This window comes from Cryptomeria japonica, chromosome 10, assembly GCF_030272615.1.
Source record: "Cryptomeria japonica chromosome 10, Sugi_1.0, whole genome shotgun sequence".
In the NCBI taxonomy this organism is placed as follows: domain Eukaryota; kingdom Viridiplantae; phylum Streptophyta; class Pinopsida; order Cupressales; family Cupressaceae; genus Cryptomeria; species Cryptomeria japonica.
Window position 1 is genome coordinate 299,590,864 of NC_081414.1, and position 7,305 is coordinate 299,598,168.

The window sequence follows — 7,305 nt, forward strand, 5'->3', positions numbered from 1 at the left end:
CTAGAGAGTTTAATACTCTTATTGAATAATTAAGAAAAACAAGATAAATTTAAAATATAACAATATCAAATAATTTCATTCTACTTCTTTCCCATTTACTATATAAGTTAGGTTCCAAGTATATATATAGATATCATTAAAGAATACACAATTTTAACTCAAAATACTATAGGAGACATCTTTACTGATAATAGAAGAGGATACATCTTTATTTAATAGTAGAAGAGAATACATCTTTATTTTATAGTAGAAGAGAATACATCTTTATTTTATAGTAGAAGGGATTACATCTTTATTTTATAGTAGAAGGGATTACATCCTTATTCTATAGTAGAAGGGAAGACATTTTATTGAAGTGTTGTAACACGTTACATCACTTATTGAGAGGAGTCAGGGAAGTGGATTCTTTCGACTCATTCGGACTTAATGGGGTATATCCATCCGATTCAGTCTCACTTAGAGGGGTGCAGCCCTCAGATTCCTCATAACTGATCACTATGGGCCTGATAGGTGAATATTCCAACTCAGGCTCTTTCTCTTTTTCAGGGATATTCTTCTCAGTATGACATTCTGTAGGGTCCTTTCCTATTACAATACTCTTTTCCGGAACTGGTTTTGCTTCAAAAGGAGCATCATCCAAAACCGGCTTAACGGGTGATTAAGGATCCTTTTTAACCCTCAGGTAATGGGCATATCCTGCTACCAACTTTCGGGCTGTCTGCTTAGTGCGAACCATTTCTAAAAAACATAAAGCTATTAATTTCCAGATTTATCTTAGCAAAGTGACTCATATAGGTCCTAGTGTTATAAAACCTAGGCTCTGATACCAAAATGTAAAGATGTCAATCTAGTATCTAACCCTAAACTACGCTTTATTCATAAATAAACTTAAAATTTCAATCTCTAAGCATATTTTATACAAAATATAAGCAAACATCGAATATATCATAATAATGCACATGAATAATACAATATCCAATACAAAGAAGTTCTCATTCCCTACTTAGGCTTCCAAATTGCCTTAAGAATATACAAAAAGATGCATCCGTCGATCTTTAGTCTGAGTCGCTTCCTTCTGTCTTTCAAACGCAGACGAGAACAAGAATCAGGTGCTTTTTCCACCCAACCTTGAAGCTTAGGCTTCCCCATAATTCTTGGTCAATCAAGAATACCCGACCCTGCACGAATTGGTTTAACCAAAGAATTCGAAAGCAAGAGGGAATCTGGTGCATGCCTAGATAATATATGCATTTTCATTTTTCCTAGTTCATTCTAAGAAACAAGCATTCCCTATCATACTAGGATGTGGTAGAGAGTATAAATAAGGAATTTCCATCTTTTTCTACGGATAATTCAAACAATAACTCGACCGAGTATATGCCATGCACAGCAAAATAATAGTTGGAAAAAGCAACTATTCTCCCTAAAGCATCCACATTCGGCACCCGTCCCGAAAGGTAAATTTTTCCAACTCAAGCTTATCCCTAGCTTGATTCCCTCAAACACAAATTCTTTTAAGAATACAATCTTTCTTTTAAAACAAAAATAGAGATATCATTTTTGTTGCTTACTAATCATTACTTGTCTAATATATCTTTCGAAGACAATCTTTCATAAAAACGATAAACCTTTATAAGCAATAATCTTAAAATCAATCTTTCGTCTAAAATAAAGTACATACAATAGAAGGTGTTAAACATGTATGAGATTAATCTCATATGTAAACAAAAGTACGTAAACACATTCTAAAAATAGAATTAAAACTAAATATTTTTGTGCAGAGTACGATATTAACAACCTCTTTCCTCTAAATTCTTTTCTTTTATTCCACAATGGCTTATAAAGCATTTCAAATACGATAATAATAATCGATACCCATTTGGACGTACATATATATTATCTAAACTTCCTTTTTCTACACATTTTATACCAAATTTAACGAATAAAATAAAACATAAACAAAAGATTCTAACCTCTTGGAAACTTAGAGTGGATTGTGAACTTTTGACCTTGTCGTTCTTCGTCAAATGATTCGACTCCTTGATCGCAAGTCTCTCTTTCTCTCCAACTATTCTTATCTCTATCCAACTATCTCTCTATTGCTCAATCTCCACGATATTATTCGACTATTCTTCCTCTCTATCAACTATTCTTCTTCTATCTCAAACTATTCTTCTTCTCTATCAAAATATTCTAACTCTCTATCAATCTATTCTAACTCTCTATCGAACTATTCTTACTCTCCCTTCAAGAAATTTGCTCTTCTAATCTCATGTGAGAAGAATGACCAAATGAGTGTGTGCATACGTCTATTTATTCAAATCTGTGGCTATGTTTGCTGCTATCCTTTGGGTTTTATTTATTGTTCCACTTATGTGGTTGCAACTATATTCTTCACGCAGTAGTTGGTTTTTAACTGCAATCTCCATGCATGAAATCTGCGGACTTCTTATCCATCGCAGAGATGATGTTGCATGCCAGGTCGTGAGAGAGAGTTTAAGTCTCCACCGTGCTGTGTATTGCTTTGACCACCGTGGATGGAGGAAGTGTTTTGCACGTTGCTTTATGTTTGATAGTGGTAGTGGTGGTAGGCGGTGGTCTCTCCTTAAGCTACGCCCACCTAAATGACTTTGCCTCCACGTTTGATCTGTGTTTAAAGCTTGGATAGCAGCGATCGTGGGTGGAGCGAGTGGTTTACACGTTTGTTTATGTTTTGATGGAGGTAGTGGTGGTAGGCTCTCCCTTAAGCTACGCCTATCTTAAACATCTTTGCCTCCCACTGTTCAACCTGCGTTTAAAGCTTTGCTAGCAATCACCGAGGGTGGAGGAAGACTATTAACTAACCTACCAAAGCGACTATCATGGTGGAGGAGTCTGTTTACACATCGACAAAGGCGGCTCTTCCATTTGCTTCAAATGGTTGACCACCCCGCCACCTTTTATTAATATGTTTAATATATATACAATACGGTATGTTTTATTAACATGTTTAATAAAGGGATATATATTATATTATTATAATTTATTTATAAATGACTCTTTTTTAATATTAAACTTTAAACTTTGTTTTTTTTAATAAACCCTTTCTTTGATATATATATATATATATATATATCGAATTTTCATTACTTATTTTAATTTCATAAATACATATACAATATTTATAAAGACATTATTTCAAATGGTTATGATCATAAATCAAGAAGATAATCACTTAAGCATATTTAAATATTCAATTTATAAATGTATATTTATATTATGGATTTTTATAAAATAGATTATTCCTCAAACCTATTTACATATCTGAACAAGAAGGACATAAAAACCTAGGGTCGATATTCGTTTTCGAATTATCTACACATTTATCTCTTTTAACCATAAAACATACTATTTCACAATTACTCAGACAACTTATATTGATTTCAAACACTACTCACATCATGCAATTAATGCACATATATAAACATTTAAATCAATCTACCTCTTATTCTAAATTCATCATTTCAATTTGAACAAACACTCCATAAGATCATTTAAATCATCCACATTTTCAAGATGCAAATTATAAATCCTAATGTGGTGTGTGAAAGATTCCATTTTCTATCGAAGTCGTTCAGTTAAAAGCAATTCTACCTGATTCGTGTTCTCGCCTTCGACCTCCTTCACCTCATCCTGCATTACTTGCACTCAAAATTTTATCAGCATTGACAAACCCCAAAAGAATATCGAATTTCATATCATTTGCAGGAGTAAAAAGCATATTATATTTCCTCATACTAGATTATGAATGATCTAATCTATTTTGAATTTAAAAATCACATTACATCTTTAAATTGCATAATATTAAATAAAATGATTCGTGACACCGAAGGTTTGGCAGCAATTGTCAGTGATTATGCATAACTTATCTAAGGAGTTGGTGATCCTGGGTGGGAATTTTAACGCAATTTTGGATATGGTAATAAGAAAGGGGGGAGAGGAGGTGTTACTGGTTCGCAAGTTGGGTTTCAGAATTTTGTTCTGGACAATAGCTTGAGAGAGATCGAGACGAACAGTGGAGTCTACATGTGGTCTAACAGAAGAATGGGTGAGAAGCATATTGTAGAAAAGCTAGATAGGTTCTTTGTCAATGGTAATTGGGATGACAAACTACTCCTCTTTGAGGCTACCATCAAACCATTGATTGCCTCAGACCACTTTTCGGTGGAATTACTTGTGGTGCTTGACAATGCTCTGATAAGATGCCCTTTCAAATTTGAAAAAATGTGGCTAAGAGATTGCAGATTGTGGGATCTAATTGTTGCATGGTGGTCTAAGCCTCCGGAGATTTATGGCACACAAGCTTTCAAGTTTTTCAAGAAGCTACAATTTCTAAAGGGGAAATTAAAGGAATGGAATAGACTAAAATTTGGTAACATCTTTGTAGATAAGGTTGCCATCGAATCTGAACTTGAGGAGGTCTATAAGGTCATAATGGATCAAGGTAATATAGATGATACCTTTAATAAAGAGAAGTTTTTGAAATCCAAGTATGATGAAATCTTAGCTAGGGAATAGGTTTATTGGAAACAAAAGTCTCGAGAGTGTTGGTTGAAGGATGGTGATAAGAACACAAAGTTCTTCCATAATTTAGTGAAGTTCTGGTGTTCCTTGAACAAAATTATGACTATTAGGAGTAGAGCCAATCAATTATTAGACAATATGGAGGACATTAATAAAGAAGCCGTGGAGTTATTTAGTGAATTGTTGAAGCAAAGCGATAACCTTAATGCTCACCTATAGAATAGGTTGCTTGCAAAAATCCCTAAAATCATTTCAGAGAGCTAGAATCAAATGTTGTACAAACAAATCATGTTGGAAGAAGTGAGACACATTGTTTTTTCAATGGAAGGTGACAAGGCCTCGGGGCCAGATGGGTACCCTGCCTTTTTTATCAATAGTTATGGGATGTGGTTGGCTCTAATGTGTGAGTTGTGGTGGAGGAGGTAAGGGAAAGTACTCTGGTTGCAAAGGAATTGAATTGCACTTTCATTTCCCTCATTCCCAAAGTGGAGCATGCTATCTCCTTTGTTGATTTCAGATCGATTTCCCTCTGTAACACGTTGTACAAGGTGATTGCTAAAGTTATTCTTAACTATATGAAACCTCTTCTAAAATTGATATTCAGAAGAACAAAGTGGATTTGTCCCTGGGAGATTGATAGTTGAAGGTATCATCATCGCACATGAAGCTATTCATACAGTGAGGAGAGCGAAGGTTGATTGTATGCTAATTAAATTGGATAATAAGAAAGCTTATGATATGGTGGACCGCTCCTCCTTGCTCCAAGTTTTGCAAAGCTTTGGCTTCTCTGAGCATTGGTTGAATTGGGTGAAAGCATGCATTGAAGGCCCATGGGTCTCTATCCTTGTACATGGAAGCCCACAAGGATTCTTTCAAATGTCTTGTGGGTTGCGTCAGGGTGATCCCCTCTTGCCCTTATTATTCATCTTGCTAGAGGAAGTCTTGGGGAGGCACACCAAACAATCAAGGTGCTCTGATCAATGGAAAGGGATCAACATTGCTATAGAATTTGTATCTCTCACATCAACAATTTGGTGACGACACAATTATGTTTGGGAAATCATCTCTGAGTGAAGCTCGTGTCACTAAGAAAGCTATAGTCTTTTTGTGATGCTTCTGGTCAATAGGTAAATTGGGCCAAGTCTGATGTGTATTTCTTTAATACTCCACTGGGGAGACAAAGAGATATTGTGAGGATCCTAGGTGTTAAGTCAAGATGTCTCGCAAGAAGGTTTTTAGGCACTGCCCTCTTTAGTGGTCCAAATAGGGTGGGTTTGTGGCATAAGCTATTGTACAAATGTGTTAGTAGATTGGAGGGATGGAAAAGTAAATGGCTCACTTCAACAAGAAGGTTATTGCTATTGAAATCGGTTTCATCTGTTGTGCAAATCTATTTTATGGTGTGTCTTAAAATCCCTAAGAAAGTTGTTAAAAACATTAATCAATTTATGAGATTCAAGTTTTTTTTGGAATGGCAAGAGTGAGCAAGACAAGATTTTGTTGGTGGCATGGGACACATTTTGTCAGCCCAAAGAGTCAGGTAGGGTAGGTTTGAGAAAGTGGAGTTATCTAAATGAAGCAATGGGGGCTAAACTCATATGGCATATGTATTAGAAGCCTAATAAAAAATGGGTCCAAATTCTGAAACATAAGTACCTAGATTCCCTAACTAGGGAAAGAATTTTTACCATGAGAAATCTTCCATGTGGATTGACTATTTGGAATTTTCTTATGTCATGCAGGAAAGTCATTACAAAGTACATCACTTGGTAGTTGGGGAATGGAGAGAAAACAAATTAGACGGAAGACTACCACTTGTCGTGAGACTAGATGTGGATAGTATTAGACAAGTAGCAGAACAAAATTGGGGATTGAAGTTAAGGGACTATATGGTTCAAATCCATAGGAATGGTGTGGAGGAATGGACTTGGAAGAATGTGAGTTCTTTACTGCTATCCTCTTCTTAGTGAGCTGCCTTTGAAGATATTCTTAGTGAGTATAGATTGTACCTCTCCCACAAGGAAGACGTCATTAAATGGTGTAGGGCAAAATCAGGGTTGTATTTAGTTAAATTAGGATACAAGATCATTGAAATTGTAGAGATCAAAGAAGAGTGGTCGATGAAGTTATGTTGGAGATCCCCTTTCTTACAAAAAGCTAGTGTGTTTTCTTGGTTAGCTCTGCAAAATAGAGTTTTAACTGGGGACAAACTCAGCAAACTGGGATTTAATGGCCTTTTTCAATGTATTATGTGCAAAGTGAATGATGAATCACTGGACTATCTGTTGTTAAATTGTGAAATGGCATAGGGCGTATGAAAGTTCTTGTTGTCCAAACTGGGATGGGAGGTTCCCCTACCAGAGAAGGTTATTGACCTTTTTAAGAGTTGGTTCTTTGAAAATAGGAGACCAGTCTACTCTAGTATCTAGATTGTTTCATCTTCAATTGTAGTATGGGAAATTTGGAAGGAGAGGAATCATTAATTATTTCAGGATAAGTCAGAATTGAAGGAAATGTTGTGTGATAGAGTGGAAAGGGTCATTTCAGAAGTAGTTTCTTCATCAACTATAGCTCATAACTTTGCTAAGTTCCCTTTTAATATGGCAGATAAAATTATTCAATCAAGATGGCCTTTGTTGAAATTTAGACCCGTTCATGGGTTGGGAAGGGCTAATCTTTATTCTATGATAGTAAAGATTCAAACAAGGAGTGGATGGCATCGAAGAAAGGATGGATAAAAAT